Here is an 18,449-nt window from a genome sequence, read left to right on the forward strand (position 1 = left end):
TCAGTCATAACTTCTGCTCTATCCATTTTACTATAGACTCTACTGTCTCCATCTTCTAAGGGAACATCATCATAATCCACATCCTTGAAATTTTCTGTTGTACTTAAAGAGTAGCTCTCTCCGCAGCTGCTCTAGTCTCCTGTATAGCTGTTGCTGAGTGGGCTGGCTATGCAATCAGTTCTGCCTTGGCATCAGCACCCCTGATGAATCCATACTGCTTAGATTTCACATACAGGGTCGTTCTTTCTTTCGCTTCAAGTAATTCAGAGAAGATGACTGCTCCAGGCACAAATTGTCTCTGGGCTCTTTCACAGTTAGACATGACACTGGCCAGAGTTGGAGCAAGTTTTGAATAACTTCGATGTCTTTTTAAATCCAAGGCATTTGCAAGTTCTTCAGAAATGGTGAAGACTCTATTGTAGGTCAAAGCCTCTGGCCTCTGATTAAGCAACACAGTTCCAAAGCACACAGCCAAATTCTGGCAGGTCATTTTATTCACGTTGTGGTAAGAAGCCACTAGTTCCAGATGATCTAACAACATCTTTAGGGTCACCTTCTCAACGTCGAGCAGGAAATTCAGTATGTCAACAGTAAACCTGAAGTCACTGGACTCCTTCTCACAACCACTCAATGACATTTTCAAAGAACTCTTTACCATTATATCTAACACAGCCTCATTCAGCTGCTTAGTTATTAAGGGAGAAGGAAGTTCTCTTAAATAGTCCTTAAGAACGCATGTTACTGCATTTATATCTGAGAACTGGTTTTCACATATACCAACAGTTTTTCTATCTATCTCAAAAGCTCTTGAGGCTCTTCCTTCACAGCTGCTGAACCACATGATTTACACAGGCCTATAATCTGACAGCCCCTCTTTGCAATTTTCATTATACCTTTCTGTATCAGCAGCGGTACCATCAAGCCTACATTCCCTTTTTCTACAACTTTTTGAATGTCAACTCTGAATATCACTGATTATCTGTATTGTTATTATGAATATGACCTAATTAACATTTTCATTGTATTTTCTAAGTGATTATTGTTGATACATGCCAAGTATAGGATTTACTTGTTTATGACTGGCCATCTCATTTAATCGCTATTACTTCAAAGTTTCTTTTCTAATTTTTACATACTTTGTAATCAGCCAATAATACCACTAACAAGTAATCTGCATCTTTTCATATCTAATACATTTATGTTTATTTTGTTGAATATTTTTGGCACAAATGTCTAAGCCATCTTACATCATTTAAAATGAATATATTTGCCTTACTTGAAATGTCATGGGTTTTTTTTTTTTTTTTTTTTTTTTGTGGGGGGATGCTCCTTTGTTTGTTGGCTCTTGACAGTCCATTTGGGGTCTATCCTCAGTCCTTGCACCATCCAGTTTCTGGTTTCTGGCAATCCAGGTGATACTGAGAATGAGCTTCATCTTTTGGTTTGGACTTAAAGTTAGACCACTCATTGTATGGACAGTCCTACAGGAACTGATTTCCCATTGTTCCATCCCTTCTTGTAGACAAGACAGGTTGTGGGTCAAAGGCTTTGTTTCTGAGCTGGTGCTCAGGTTATACCACTGGGAGACTTGTCTTGTTACAGGTGATGTCAATCTCAGGACCTGTGTCTCCAAGTTTTTGCTAAGATCAATCTCATAAATTTCAGGAAATTTAAACTGCACTAGGTTTTCATATCATTTTTCAAACACTCCCTATTTCAATCATCTCGGTCATATTCTTTATGGCTATCTTTCCATTTCCCATCAGATACTGATTGTACCCATCCCACCAACACCCTACAAAATCTATTCTCTCTCTTCTTTCCAGGGAGATCCATGCATCTTCCCTAGAGCCCATATTGTGACTTAGCTGTCCTTAGTCTGGATTGTAACATGATTAATCTCTATTTAACAGCTAATACTACTTATAACAGACTACATTTCATGTTTGTCTTTCTAGGTCTAGATTGTCTTGCTAAGAATGATACATTTGGATGCAATTTTCATGATATCATCTTTCTAGCATGTGTTTAATGGTCCATTACTTATATAGAAACTCACAAATTAATGTTTATATGTGGGGTAGTGGATCATACCACCAGTAAGAAGACCTGGTAAGGTTGAAACAGGTTAAAAATTCTTGGAACTCTCATAATTGAGAATGGTGTTAGAACCATCACCTGGCCAGGGTCTACCTGTACTGGAACACATAATCAAGACAACAATTGAGATGACCAGAATAACCAGGTGTGTAGAGACATCACCTGTAAGATTTTTCATGCAAATAAAACATCCTTGTTATCTCAGACTACAACAGTGGGACATTAGATCCCTGGGTCCCAGCTTAACCCCAAAATGTTTATAAGGTCCCTACCCACATGGAATAAAGTGCAAGACTTATTCCACCAAGAGTTTTCTGAGGGTGACTGTCTTATTGAACTGTAACACTACAGGGAAGAACTTTTTCCCTCTAACATTCATTGCTGGACTTCACTTCTGCCCACCAGGCCAGCCTTCTGCTCTTGGAGCAGTCACTTGTCATTGGGGTTACCAGCTGAATTTCTCTGTTTGTGGCAATTACACATATACATATATGAATAAAACTGACCAAGACTGGAAATACTGATTTTCTCTCTCATATCTTCTGCACATGAGATTCTTTTGTCCATCTTCTGTACCCTGTTGGTGATACATATATCTGTACTTTTTCCTAGGTTTTCCATCTCAACGTTTGCCTCAGTTTGTGTTGTCTTTATGACTTCCATTCTCTTTTCAGGTCTTGGGCAATTTTATTCATGTACTTTACTTGTTTGAACTTTATTGAAGACGTGGTTCCTCTATCTGAGACCTAAATGGGTTTCTTCACCTTGGCCTAATTAATAGCCCAGTGTTTGAAGACAATGACACACATGTCAGAGTCAGTTTTCAATGAACTCCAGAAATGATGTCCCCTTATCCACACCATCCAGTCAGGTTTCTCTTCAGCTATTAAAGTATTATACTCAATCTGAGGATTAGTACTGCCAAAGACAGCAATCCATAAATGAAGCATAATGATATTAGTTATAAAAGGCTATGGAAGCACCTGTGAAATTATTTCTTCAGTGTGTAGATGGACAAGTTTTCTACTGATGCCATGATAGAAAGTTGACCTGTAAGAATTTAATAAATAACTTTTGGGTGAACATTTAATCTTTTTCAGAGTTCAAATGCTTTTTTTTCCAGTAGGTGCAACATGGGTCATGCTGGAAAAGAACATTTTGTCCCAGATTGTAATATTTGGATATTTTGATTGAGAGTTAAAAAAAAAAAACTTTGTTCCACCTTTAAATCAGCAGCTGCATTATCAGATGTATCTTCAAAATATCCCCAATTTAATTCTGCTGATTTCACAGCATTGTTGGACAAGGTCCAGGGTAGAGGCCCCTAACCCATAGCTGAGTTTTCCAAACTAGTGAGAGCCTTGCCAAGTTTGTCAAATTAAGAAAAACACTTATTTATCCCAATGCTTTCTAAAGGAAAGGCTATAATGTTAATGTAGGCGCCTTTCAGCCTCTTTTATGAGACCCATTTTCTGTTATAAATATTTTTTCATTAAGAGAAGCAGCTATAACAGTAACATTGTAGATGAGGGAGGTCACATCTATGCATGCTCTGTATTAATCTTCCAAAAACTATCTGTAGCTCCTAGTAGGCTATCACCCTTTGTACGAGAATCCATACCAGATTTGTTATGCTCATCATTACTTGATTCAGAATTAGTTTTTTATAGTTCAACACATTTTTATCAAATTTCATGATATAACCTTTCTAACAGACAATTAATAATATTGTGTAACTATACCAGATTTTCTTTATTCATTCTTCTGTTGAGAGACATCTAGATTTCTGTTTTCTGACAATTGTTAATAAAGCCACAATGATCATGGTTGAGCAAGTATATGTGTTGTCCTATAAAATATAATTTGAGTATATGTCCATGAGTGTTACAGCTGCATCCTGAGATAAGTCAATTTCTGACTTTCTGAGGAAAGGCCACATTGACTTCAATTAGCTGTACAATGTTTCAGCCTTAACAAATAATGAGGAATCTTCACCCTACTCCATATTCTCACAAGCATGATTTCTTATATGTTCTGTTCACATTACCCATTCTGAGAGATGTACTATGACATTTCAAAGTACATTTGACTTGCATTTCCATTATGTTGAAGGTTTCTTTATTTCTCAGCTATTTGAGTTTCTCCTATTGAAAATTCTCGTGTTAGCATCTGTGGGGTGTATCATGGGTAATCTGAGATTTCTCAGTTACATCTACTTATCAGTGAGTATGTACAACAGAAGCCCTATTGGGTCAGAAGAACCACACTCAGGATGATATTTGTAGCTTCTTCCATTTGCCTGCAAAGTTCATGATGTCTTCTTTTTAATAGCTGAAAAATATTCCATTGTGTAATGGGAAAAAAACATATTTTCTGTATTCATTCTTCAGTTCAGAGACATCTTGCTTGTTTCCATTGTCTGCCTATTATGAATAAAGCTTTTATAAATGTAGTAGAGCACACATTCATATCCTTGTGATATGATAGAACATTTTTGGGTATATTCCCAGGAGCATTGTAGCTGGGTCTTCAAGTTGGAGGATGCTTAAATTTCACTTACAAGGAAGAACAAAGTAATAATGGGAAGCAGAGGAAGAGAAAGACCTATATGGATAGGAGGGAACAGGGATAAAAATGACAGGAGAGAGGCTCAGAAGGCCAAGGGAATGAAAGTAAATGTCCAATTGCAAGGAGTCTGGGAGGGATGAACTTCTAAAAAATTCCCAGAGACTTGTGAAGGGGGAGGCTCCCTTGTCTAAATGTGGATTAACTTAGCAGAAATGCCAAACACAGGGGATATAGAACCTAAAAAGACTACCAAATATAGTCACTGACACAAGCAATTCATAACCACTACATAGCCCATAAACCCTTGGATTCTCAAGTCTGTCCCTGCCTATTCTTTATCAAACTGAAAAGAATCAGAGACAGCACTAGTTTCAGAAACCCACATGTTCTCTAACAAATTCGTTATTCTTCTGTATCAAATTTAGTCTGGCCTCAAACATCACTAGCCTTTCTCTCTTATGATCTAAACAATGTTAATTCTCCTGAGTCACTTGTAAACCTAAGAGAACCTTGGCATATCACAGTGCCACATATTGAAGTAATATTTATCACCTTGTGCAAAATCTCAGTACATGTATTTAGCAAGCATTGGTGTAACAGAAAAACCTTGAAACAGAAATATAAACTCATTGTGTTTCAGAGAGTTCTAAAAGATACATATTCCAAGCAGTTGATGATGATTCTGACCAGGCTACTTGAGAAGAAACTTTCTCTATGGTACAGTTCCTCTATCTTCGTGATAAAAATGCTAAGTATTGGAGTATCCTTTCTTTGCCAGAACCTCTGGTGGGTAGTGGGTTACAAAGGAGGCTAACACTTTTGAGAATCATCATTAAAAGTAAGATTTGAAAAATTAATGTTACAACAACATTTCTAGTTCAATTAATTTTTATGAAAATGTCATGATTTTTGTTTCTTTATGGCAGGATCAAATTCTATATTGTATATATAGCATATTTTCATTATTCATTTACTAGTGGATGACTATATGAGATGATTGCATTTCATTCCTATTATGCACTAGTAGTAACTAACACATGTGTATGGGTATACCTTTAGTAGGATATGCATATTTTGAGAAAATACCCAGGAATTATACATCTAAATTTTATGGTACTTTAATTTTTCCTTCTGTATTGATCTTCGTAGGTATTATTGAAGTTCCCATTATTAACAATTGTGAAGAAGGACTCTTCTCTTTTAATTTTTTATTTTTTATTGTGTTTCAACTTTTTGATGATAGTATGCCTTGACATGGTGGAAATACCAGCATAGTATATATAAATATATATATATATATATTTGTGTGTGTGTGTGCATGGTATATATACAACATAGTCTCTCTCTCTCTCTCTCTCTATATATATATATATATATATACACACGTATGTATATATATTGGTCTTAGGTTGTTAAGAATGTTTGAAGTGTAGATTCTCATTTTCTTACTTCTTTTTTGGGAACACTACATCCATTCCTCGGCCTATTTTATCATTTTTGTTTGTATCTTCCTAACCAAATTAACCTAAGCAATGCTTGGTCAACTGAGAGTGATACTACTTGTGGTGACTAGGAGGTATGTCATTTGTGGAGTAGGTGCTGCTTTATTTAATAAAATATGACATTGGGGGGGGTAGATATTAAAGTTTCAGAAGGACAAGGTGGGCCCAGAAGTTCTCTCTCTTCTTGACACTGGCAGATCCAGTTGTAGAACTATGAGCTGTTTTTCCAATAATATGTCTGCCTAGGGTTAAATTGAAGAATCCTGATGATAGTGTTGGCAAAGGTGATTTCAAAACAGCCTAGTATTGACTGTGTCATTTGTATATTACTTACTAGTCTTATACAAAATGTACAGATTAAGAAATGGATCAGCAGGAAGTCAAATGTAGCCAGGTCCAGTGCTCAATGAGATAACATCTTTATATAAAACCCTGATGTTAGATGAAATATATTAAGTGGCAACCTCAGGTAATATTTCACCAAATTAAGTTTCCAACTTATGAAAATAATTTACAAAAAGCTAAAGCAGTAAAGGTAACCAGAAAAAAATTAATAACAATAAATTCAGATGAGGGGGCCAATTTGTAAGCTCAGCAAGGAGCAGAATATGGCAACGTTAGCCATGTGGATTTGGCTTTAGAGTCAAGGGTACTAGACAGGATATATTGAGTCTCCCTCCATAGCTAAGAAAAACTGTGAGGTCACGTATTTTTAGGTGTGCCCCTGAATTAAAATCCAAAGATGCCATTGTGTGAATCTGTGAAAGTGAAGTCAGAAATATGCTGGAAACCCAAATGTTGGAGATAACACAGCCAATAAAGATCTACTTACAAGGTGTCAAGTCAGCCCAAGTGAGTTAAGTGTTTTCCAACCAACAACCTAAAACATATTGGATATCTGAAATAAACTTCAATAATGGGCATGGAGATTCAAAGTTTAGATTTTGCACTGACTTTTTGTTCTCCTTTTTAAAAATTAGGTATTTTATTTATGTACATTTCAATAATGTACATAAAGGGAGGGCACTGAGCCTTCACAGGACCAAGGTCCTTTCCTCCCATTGATGCCTGATAAGGCCATCTTCCGATACATGCACAGCTGTAGCCATGTGCTCCGCACCCCCCCCCCCCATGTGTGTACTCTTTGGTTGGTGGATTAATCCTTGGGAGCTCTGGAAGTTCTAGTTGGTTGATATTCTTTTTCTTTCTATGGGGCTGTAAACCCCTCCAGTTTCTTCAGTATGTTGTCTAACTCCTTAATTGGGGACCCTATTCTCAGTACAATGGATGGCTGTGAGTATCCTCATCTTTATTTGTCACGCTCTGGCAGAAGCTCTCAGGAGACAGCTATATTAGGATCCTGTCAGCATGTACATTTTGGTATTTGCAATATTGTCTGGGTTGGGTGGCTCTTTATGGAATGTGTCCCCAGTTGGAGCAGTCTCTAGATGCCCTTTCCTGAGTTTTTGGGCTAATATCCACTTATCAGTGGGTGAATACCATGTGTGTTCTTTTGTGACTGGGTTACCTCACTCAGGATGGTATTTTCAAGTTTCATCCATTAGCCTAACCCAGGATATATATATATATATAAAACTATTCTCAACAAAAAAAGAACTTCTGCAGGAATCATCATCCCTAACCTTAAGCTGTATTACAGAGCAATTTTGATTTAAAAAAAAAAAAACTGGTATTGGTACAGAGACAGGCAGGTAGATCAATGAAATAAAATTAAAGACCTAGAAATGAGCCTACACAACTAGTCACTTGAACTTTGACAAAGGAGCTAAAGCCATCCAATGGGGAAAAAAGACAGCATTTTAAACAAAAGGTGCTAGTTCAACTGGAGCTCAGCATGTATAAGAATGCAAATCTATCTATTCTATTGTCTTATACAAAACTCAAGTTCATGTGGATCAAGTACGGCCACATAAAACCACATACATTGAAACTAATTGAAGAGAAAGTAGGGAATAGCGTTGAACACCTGGGCACAGGGGAAATTTTTCTAAACAGAACACCAATGGTTTTTGCTGTAAGTTCAAGAATCGACAAATGAGAGTTTATAAAATTGCAAAGCTTCTGTAAGGCAAAGGATATGGTCAATAGGACAAAATGGCAACAGATTTGGAAAAGATTTTTACCAATCCTACATCTGATAGAGGGCTAAAATCCAATATATACAAAGAACTCAAGAAGTTAGACTTCAGAAAACCAAACAACCCTATTAAAAATGGGGAACAGAGCTAAACAGAATTCTTAACTGAGAAAGCTCACTGAGAAGTATCTAAAGAAAATTTCAACATCCTTAAACCTCAGGAAAATGCAAATCAAAACTACCTTAAGATTCCACTTTACCAGTCAGAATGGCTAAGATCAAAAACTCATATGATAGCAGATGGTAGTGAGAATGTGGAGAAAGATGAACACTCCTCAATTACTAGTGGAATTAAAAGCTGGTATGACCACTGTGAAAATCAGTGTGGGAGTTCTTTAGATAATTGGACATAGTGCTACCTCAGGACCCAGTTATACCTCTCTTGGGCATATACCCAAGAGATGCTTCACCATATAACAAAGATACATTCTCCATTATGTTCATAGGAGCATTATTTATAACATCCAGAAGCTGGAAAGAACCCAGATGTCCTTTAACAGAGGAATGGATACAGAAAATCTGATATCTTTACACAATGGAGTACTACTCCACTATTAAAAACAATGACTTTAAAATTATTTTAAAATCTGAAAAAAAGTACTGACAAAAATGTATAATTTTATGCAAACAATGCTTAAAATCTGTACATTTATCTTTGTTTTGTAAAATAAAGTTGTTAAAAAATAAAATAAAAAGGAAAAAACGAAAAAAAACAACGACTTTATATTCTGACTGTTTATGTTTTACTTTTTTCTTTATTTTCTTACTCTATTATCTCCTTTTATGGAATAGTCCTGTAAATCCTGTGCTATTGTATTTTGAAAGTGTGTGATCTGATTTTTTGATTTAGAATTTATAAGAGAGTATAGTTAAGGTGCTGCATGAATCTCAAAAGAGACTTTGAGTCTTATTCTTTTAAGCTGCTAGAAACCACGTGGTCTTTTGAAGTTAGAATAAATGTATTTTTTCCATATGATTTGGCTACAAGCCTATGGTGAACAGGGGATGGGATGGGTTGGCTTGAATAATAATGGGGCTCATGTGATCATACACAGGAATGTTTAGTTATCAAGGAGTAGTTATCAAGCAGGATTAGGAAGCATGACCTTGTTGGAAAAGGGCCAGCCTGAATGGGGAAAGTGTATCACTGGGGAGTAGACATTAAGTTTTTACAAGCACAAGACAATCCAAGCCCCCCCCCCATCTCTCTCTCCTTATCTCTCTCTCCTTATCTCTCTCTCCTTATCTTTCTTCTTATCTCTCTCTTATCTCTCTCCTTATCTCTCTCTTCCTATCTCTCTCTCCCTCCCTCCCTCAATCTCTCCCCCCTCCCTCCTTGCTGTGTGTGGATTCAGATTTAAAACTCTTGTCTGCTTCTTTAACAGTATCTCAGCTTGATTTTAGTGTGCCAGACTGATGCTGCTTATAATCTATAGCTAAAACTAGTTCCTCAAGGCTGGTTGCCCCTGACAAACAGATGCTCATGTACTCATGTCATGTCACAAGAACCTGCTCCTCAACTTAACTGGTCAATAAAATGATAGAGAATGTTATTGGGCAGTGCACACAGTGGGATCCAGAGGAGGTTGTAGATGGGGTGAGAAAAGTGGACACTCAGAGAGGAGGAAGTTGAAATGGACTTCAACCACACAGCCTGTAGAGACAGCAAGTAACTAGGAGCTTTACATCTAGTACATAAGTTAGAATAGACCTTTTAAAATTGACATATATCCCATCAATAAAATGCATCCTTTAACAATCATTTAACAGACCCAGGAAAGCATGGAATAATACTTATTCCTTAGACAGAAGGAACTGAATAGATTGTGGCAGAGTCAGATTGTGTCATCTCTCATGAATTTCCAGCCAGACTCTGATGAGTACAGAAAGGAAATGGAAGATTTCCCTCTTTCAGTACGCTGTCTTGCTCAAGAAAATGGAGAGCAGTGGTAGAAACAAAATGGCCTCACAGCCTCCTCTTAATCAAAGACCAGAATCAGGTTAGAAATTCCAAAGAGGGAGAGCAAGGGAGTAAGTGATAGAGGGAGGAAGAAAGAGAAAGACATTGGAGTGGCATCAGGGGTAGAGAGAGGAGGTGGTAATCCATCTCTCAATACAAACTTTTGCAAAGTCATTACCTTATTCATTTGTGATTCAGAAATTTCCTAGGAGAGTCATGTGTTCGGTCAAAGGCTTCCTATAATGTTACCTTTATCAGCTCTGCCAAGAATACTGTGTCACTCTTCAGCTTTGGTAAGTGAGCTGCAGAGTCCCCTGGCTGGAAACTGCATATTTTGGTTTTGTGTGTGTGTGTGTGTGTGTGTGTGTGTGTGTGTGTGTGTGTGTTTTGTTGTTGTTGTTGTTGTTGTTTTGTTTTGTTTTGTTTCATTTTTCTGTCTTATTCAATTTCTTCTGAACCCTCCTCCTGGAAACCCTGTTTCATTTTTCCTGGTTTTAATTCCACTGCAGCCTCTCCTCTGTCAACTTTTCCCAGTTCTCTTCAGTTCTTTTATCCCCCAGATCCATTGTTCGTCTTTTTCCTCTCAGAAAAAAAAGCAAGTCTCCCAGTGATCAGCAGAACACGACATAGCAAGATGCAGTAAGACTAGGCACAAATTCTCAAATCGACGATGGATAGGGCAACAAATTAGGAGGGAGGGGGAGCCAAGAGCAGAAAGAAGACTCAGAGACAACCCCACTCACACCATTAGGAGTACCACAGAACAGCAAGTTAAACAACCATAGGAAACATGCAGAGGACGTAGGGCAGACCCATACAGACTTTGTGAGTACAGCTTCAGTCTCCATGAGTGCCTCTAAACTCTGGTTTGTTTATTCTGTGGGTGGTGTTCTCCTGGTGACTCCTTTGTCACCTAAAATTATTCCTTTCCCTCTTAGGCAGAGTTGCATGGAAAGTGTATCTTTGTATGATATGCTCCCATAAGCAGTGGAAGGAAGCCTCTGTGATGATGATTGGGCGAGGCATTTTCTATGTATGAGTACAGCAGATCCTCATTAAAAACCAGAGGCCCCTGGCACATATATAGCAGAGGACTGCTTAGTCTGGCTTCAGTAAGAAAAGGTGTAATCTTCAAGAGACTCGAGGCCCCGGAGAAGGGGGAGATTTGGTGGGAGGAAGTGTCCTCTCAGAGACAGTGGGGAGGAATGAGATAAGGAACTGTGGGAGGGGAGGGTAACAGTTACTGAGAAGGAGGGGGCAATGGCTGGATTGTGAATAAATAAAATTAAAAAGAATCATTGAAATATCCTTTTTTTGACAATCAGCTTAGATTCTACTCTAGGTCTCTGGGGCCATTTAGTTTTTGACTATGGTAATTCAGGCAATGTTGGGCATGGACTTCTGCTGGTGGCTTGAGCCTCAAGTTATACCATTCAGTGGATGGCCACTCCTAGTCATGGATTCCCCATTGTCCCATCCCATCTTACAGCCAGGAAAGATCGTGGGTCAAAGGCTTTGTTTCTTAGTTGGTGTACTAGATGTTCCTTTGATAGACTTGCCTGATTGTACAATATTTCATGCTCTGTGACCTGAAAGTCCTTGCTATGGTCTTTGTCATAGGTGTCAGAAAATTTTCAACTGCACTCACATTTCCCAACCTCTCCTAATGCTGCCTACTTGTTTCTATTTTTCTTTCTTTCCTTTTTGCTTCAGCTGCTGTTTATTGACATGCAGGTGGGCACTATAGCAACAGGCCTGGAGATGCTGCAGAAGACAAGGTGGAGAGTAAAGTGTCTGCAGTGACAGCAGTGGATGCACAAGGAGGATGGGGGAGGCCAAAGCTGTTGGCAAAGCAAGTCTGGGCCAGAGTTAAACGTCATCTATACCAGAACCCTGAGACGCATGCCATTGGCCCCTACTCTTGCTATCTCCTGACTCCAGGTTAGGGCTGGGGATTCTCTGGACAACTTTCTACAGGAGCAAAGTTAACAGAGATGCTGCTGCCCTTCTGTGATAGTCAAAGGGTTTCCAATCTTGCATTTCTCCTCTACTCCTGGCTCAGGTTGAGCCATGAAAAATAGCTGGGCTCTACTGCATGTTTCAGGGGCATTAATTTTTTCTGGTGTCCCAGCCCAACAATGCCTCATCATGGCTCAAGGTGAGCACTACAAGCGTTGCTGGACTAATGCATAGGATAGGGAAGGGGAAGGGACACAGGCGAGAAGAAAGGTGCCAAAGGATCATCAAGGTACAGGCATTACATGCATGGTATTGGTGAAGCCAGAGCCAGGGTGCCACCTGGTCAGCACAATGTCCACAGCTCCCTTCTTGAAGAAGCCTCAGACCTTACACTCATTGCCAAAGTTACACGAAGGACAACATCCTCAGCCCAGGCATCCTGTACAGCATCCTTACACAGCACAGGGAAGATGCTGCGATACACATGGGCCTGGTGAACAGTCTGGGGATAGCGCATTACAGCAATGATAGGAGCATGAGGGCAGCCCCTGGCCACTTGGTGAGCACACTTGCCAGACTTGGTGAGCACAAAAGTGGCCCCACTACAGTACTTGAAGGAGGCTTCCACGGTACCCACAGAGGCTGCTGGTAATGGGCACAAGGTGGCAGAATCCCTCAAATAGCTGTGAGTGGTAGATGGCAGTCTCTGCCTCTCATGCAATTAAGTGTTGCATGTGAACAGCCTCCCAAGGGCAATCCCCTTTGGCTGTTTCTCCAGACAGCATGGCACAGTCTGCTCAATTCAGGACTGTGTTAGCCATATCACTGCCTTCAGAATGGGTAGGGCGTGGCTTCTTAGTCTCTGTCTCTTTATTGGGGAATTGAGTCCATTTATGATAACAGATATTAAGGAATAGTGACTGTTGTTTCCTGCTACTTTTGCTGTTAGAGGTAGAATTATGTCTTTGTGTCTTTCTTCTTTTGGTTTTCTTGCTTAGTTATTCCTTACTTTTTCTAGGGTGTAGTTTCCCTCCTTGTGTTTAGGAAATAAAGATTTCCATCTATTATTCTTTGTAATGCTGGATTTGTGTTCAGATATTGGTATTGCATAAATTTAGTTTTGTCCTGGAATATCTTGGTCTCCCCATCAATGGTAATTGAGAGTTTTGCTGGGTATAGTAACCTGGGCTGACATTGTGTTCTCTTAGAGTCTGATGATGTCAGTCCAGAATCTTCTAGCTTTCATAGTTTCTGTTGATAATTTGGTGTAATTCTGATTGGTCTGCCTTTATATGTTACATATCCTTTTTCCCTTATTGCTTTTAGTATTTTTTCTTTGTTTTGAACAGTTGGTGTTTTGACTTATGTGTCTAGAAGAATTTCTTTTCTAGTCCAGTCTATTTGGAGTTTTGTAGGCTTCTTTTATGCTCATGGTCATCTCATTCTTAAGGGTGGGGAAGTTTTCTTCTATGATTTTGTTGAAGATATTTGCTGTGCCTTTTAGTGAACATTCTACACCTTCTTCTATTCCTATTATCCTTAGGTTTGTTCTTCTCATTGTGTTCTGGACCTCCTGGATATTTTGGGTTAGGAGCTTTTTGGTTTTTGCATCTTCTCTGAGTGTTTTGCCTATGTTTTCTATGTTGTCTTTGGCCCCTGAGATTCTCTCTTACATCTCTTGTAGTCTGTTGGAGATGCTTGCATCTGTGACTCCTTATTTATTTTTGAGGTTTTCTATCTCCAGGGCTGTCTCTTATTGCGTTTTCTTTATTGTTTCTATTTCCATTTCCAATTCCTTTGCCTGTTTGGTTGTGTTTTCCTGTAGTTCTTTGAGTGATTTTTGTGTTTCCTCTTTAAGAGCTTCTATTTATTTATGTGTGTTCTCCTGTAATTGTTAAAGGGAGTTCTGCATATGCTTTTCCAAGATCTCCATTATCATTATGAAGTATGATTTGAAGTCTGAGTCTTGTTTTTCTGGAGGGATTGGCAATCCACTACTTGCTGTGGTGGGAGAGCTGGGTTCTGATGTTGCCTGGTTGTCTTGGCTTTCACTGCTTAAGTTCTTTCACTTTCCTCTTGCCATCTTGTTATCTGTGATTATATGTGGTCTTATTGTCAGTAACTGGCGCCTGTCTCTCCCATGGATCTGAGGGACTGTGGGCTCAGGAAGAAAACTCCTTCTGAGTGTTCAGCTCTTTGTGTGCAGGCAGTGAGTTCTGGTGGCAGTGACTCAGGTCTATCTTTGTGGGCTCAGGTGTGGGAGCTCATGTGAGGCTGTTCTGGGAGCACAGCCCTCTTCCCTCAGGTCCTGAGTACTACTGGTGGGGACCTGACTCTTTCTCTAGTCCAAAAAGAAACCTTTTCCAGAGAGCACAGCCCTCTCTGCTCTCTGATAATTCCCTGTGTGCCCTTCCTGGGCCTATGTGTCAGGCTCTGATCCAAGTACAAAAGCTTCCGTGGAGCTGATCTTCCAGCACTGCCTTTCCTGGGCATATCATGATTACCTCTAATAGAGGCCTGGCCCTTACTGTAGGCTGTAAAGAAATCTTTTCCACAAACACCGCCAAGCGCTCTCTGAGCTCTGGGTACTCACAGTGCAACCTCACCAGGCCTGTGCCTTAGTTTCTTTGTTGGTCCAGATGAAAAAGAGCCTGGGCATCTTGTCTGCAAGCACAGCTTTTCGAGGTAGACCCCATTTCCCTCTTATAGAAAGAAACCTTTTCCACAAGCACCACCAAGCACTCTCTGTGCTCTGGGTACTCAGGAGACAACCTCACCAGGCCTGTTCCCCAGGATCTATGCTGGTTCAGGTGGATGGGGCATGGCTTCTTGATCATGCTCTCCAGCATCTGTGTGGCACAGATGGCAGGCTTCCCAGCTCAGGTGCATCGTCAGATCATCATCTTCTGGGCCACAAAGACCTTCTTTGCAGGAATCCCAATGCCCAAGACACGACGAGCCACCATGACCCCATCACTCATCTCCAAAATCTCATCAAACCTGTGGACACCTTCATGGTTCTCGAGTTTGCTGATGATCTTGATGATCTTGCTCTTCCCTCCCAGGACCTTCCTAACTTCATACACATCCGGCTGCCTTGTGGATGAAAGGTGCAAACACCATGCCCACATTCAGCTCCACCCCAAATTTCAGGTCCTGGATGTCCTTTTCTGACACAGCAGGGAGATCCACAGCAGGTCCAGTCATGTTCATGTCCTTCTTGCTGCGCTGCTCCACCTCTGTCACCAGGTAGTCAGTACCTTTTTTCCTTCACCTGTAGTGAGATGAGCCCATTGTCCAAGTAGATGCTGCTGAGCACCTCGACCGCCTCGCAGACGTACTTCTAGTCCAGCCATAGGATGTTCTAATCACGCTTTTCCATTTGGTCGTTGTCTAGGGTGATCTTCAGAATGGCTCCCTTCTTCAGCTCTACCTTGGCAGTACCGCTGTCCTTGATGAATCCAGTCTGGATCTCAGGCCCCTTTGTGTCCAGAGCCACCGCAATTGGAAGGTAGAGAATGGGATCAGATGCAAAGCTTTCTGCTGTTGCACGGACATTCTTTATAGTCTCTGCATGGAACTCATGGGTTCCATGAGAGAAATTCAGCTGAGCCATACTCATTCCAGACTGAATCATCTCCTTCAGCATCTCCACAGACCGGGAAGCAGGGCCTATGGTACAAATGATGCCAGTGTTGCCGGCCGTGATAGGCCGAGAATCAATGTCCAGGTGGAACATGTGTTCCAGGAAGGTGTCAGCTATGGCTGTATGGAGCTTCTTGGTCTGAATGAAGGCAATTCCTGTTTTGCTGTGTGGCTTTTGCATGGTTCCTGAGATCCTCAGGTGTACTTTGGGTCCTGTTGTGATAACTTCAGCAGACGTCTGTTGAGTCAGGACACGTTGTTGCTGGCCAATGCTGCCGATTTCAACCATGTCTGATATATTCTCCCTGAGCGTTCCTCCATCCCCCCACTACGTACTACTTGTTCTCATCCTAGCTATACCCAGTCAACCTATGAAACTTATTGTATTTCCCTTTTTGAAGAAGGTTCATGTATCCACCCCAGATCCATCCTTGTGACATAGGCTCTCTGAGTCTGGGATGTAGCATGATTAACACTTACTTGACAGCTAATATTCATTTGTGAGTTGGTTTCATGCTTAGATTTCCTGCTCTAGGTTTGCTCTGTGAGGATGTTTATCCTTGTTTCATTTACTTTCATAGAAAATGTCATGATACCGACTTTCTAACATCTGTATAACACTCCATTACGTATATAGGAACTGACAGACTTACGTCCATAATTGCTGTAGAAGTTTACATTGCTATCAACAATGGAGAAGTATTCTGGCTCTACATTCTCACCAGTATGAACTATCTCTTTTGTTATTGATCTTAACCCTTCTAACATGTTAAGATGAAATCTTAAAGTAACTTGATTTGCATTTCCCTCATGGTCAACGATGTTGCACAACCCACTGGAAATTCTTCTATTGAGAATTCTCGGTTTATGGCTGCACCCCATTTTTTAATTTGATTACTTAAATCGTTCATGTCTAGTTTATGGAGTTCTTTATATATTTTGGATATTAGCATGTTGTTGTGGGTTTCCCTGATGCTGTTTCTTGGTGTTAAATTTGCTTCCCGGGGAGGGGCTGCTTTTTGTTGAGCAGGGCTCAAGTACTCAGGTGATATCAGGTAAATTCTTTGCCCATTTTTACTAGTCAAATTAAAGCTAGAACCTGTGATGGGGCATGGGAGTAAAAAGTGGGACATGAAATCTAAAAGACAGAAGAGTGCACAAGAGAGAGGAGAAGAAAGGAGGGAATATGGAACAGAACCATGTGGCCAGGGAAAATTACAAGTAGCAAGGGTGTCGTAGATGGGGGATAGGCTGGTTTGGTGACAGAGCTACCCAATTTAGGCTTTATAGCATCTGAATATAGCTGGAGTCTGTTTTTATACAGGTTTATTGGAGGTGACATTTACTTTAATAATTGGTGCACAGACATCTCACTCAGAGCCCAATTAACCCGATATAAAAGTCCTTCCCCCCAAAAGCTAAGAACTAGGGCTATGCTCCAAAGCTGCAGCCGTGCATAAATTAAATGCTGAGTGGGTGTAAGGGGTTTACACAGAGTTACCTAGAAGCTTCCTCCCCATGCTACAATGCAGTTAGGGGTTTTCCAGAGCCTAAAAGAAGGACCAAGGACTCTGGGACACGATTGTCTGTAGACCAGCCTTCACAGCTGAGAATTGACAGCAGAAAAAAAAAAGCAAATAGCAAAAAACAAAAACAAACGAACAAACAAACAAACAAAAACCACTAATTAACCTTCGGATGCCTTCTCACAGCATAGGAGGCTCATTCTGACATTTCTGCCGGAGGAGAACCTTCCCTTGGTCACTTACTCCATATTCCCAAGTCTAAACAGGAGGTAGACCAGACCAGTCAGATGGGCTTCACCAACAGAACTCAGCAGGCTACCGAACAAAGGGAGGATGGTCCAAAAGCAGACTGCAGTGTCCCGAATCGAACAGCAGAGGGAGACAAAGGTACAACAAGCTCTGGGTCAGGTTACAAGAGCTTCTGAGGTCCTGATTTGTCATGTTTGATTTTACCAAGTTACAAAGAACCTATAACTTCATTTCCCGTGAAAATATAGGGAAAACCCCTCGCTCAGTATAACACATTTCCTGTTTTCCATTCTGATGTTAAAACATCCTTAAAATAAACAGGCATTTTAGTTTAACAGTTTTGTTTTTTTTTGTTTTGTTTTTTTTAACAATCCAATGTCTTTTAGCAGTCATAGTTTTTGTTCATTAGAATTAAAAATAATTAAGATTAATAAAGCCCTATGTAATCTATCTCTGGGGACGGGAGTCTTTGTTGCCTCATATTTTTTCTGTTAAACATCTCTTTTAATGTATTATTAGATCTCCCCACACTTGCTTGTCCTGTAGGATTATTTGATATACCTGCAACATGTTTTATAATACAACAGGTAAAAAAAAACACTTTTTGATATTACTTGAGACATATGCCAGACCATTGTCATTTTTTAAACTTTTCTGTTAACATGGTATTTTTATGGAATTCTAAAGTCTCTAATACACTTCCTAACAATTACTGATCAATTTCATTAGTACCTTGTGCCAGAGGGCCTGGCATGCCTGTGTGGGATCTTATGTGTGTTATA

The 18,449-nt window shown here is 39.9% G+C and overlaps 1 pseudogene across 1 annotated transcript; it reads right to left on the reverse strand.

The window, feature by feature from the left end:
- Nucleotides 1-12,531: 12,531 nt before the first annotated feature.
- Nucleotides 12,532-16,073, reverse strand: LOC308419826 (pyruvate kinase PKM-like; annotated as a pseudogene). The gene is made up of 2 exons: nucleotides 15,082-16,073; nucleotides 12,532-13,107 (listed from the first exon to the last, which is right to left on the reverse strand). The product of its transcript is annotated as a pyruvate kinase PKM-like (transcript).
- Nucleotides 16,074-18,449: the final 2,376 nt, after the last annotated feature.

The sequence above is a fragment of the Micromys minutus genome (assembly GCF_963924665.1).
Source record: "Micromys minutus genome assembly, chromosome: 4".
NCBI lineage: Eukaryota > Metazoa > Chordata > Mammalia > Rodentia > Muridae > Micromys > Micromys minutus.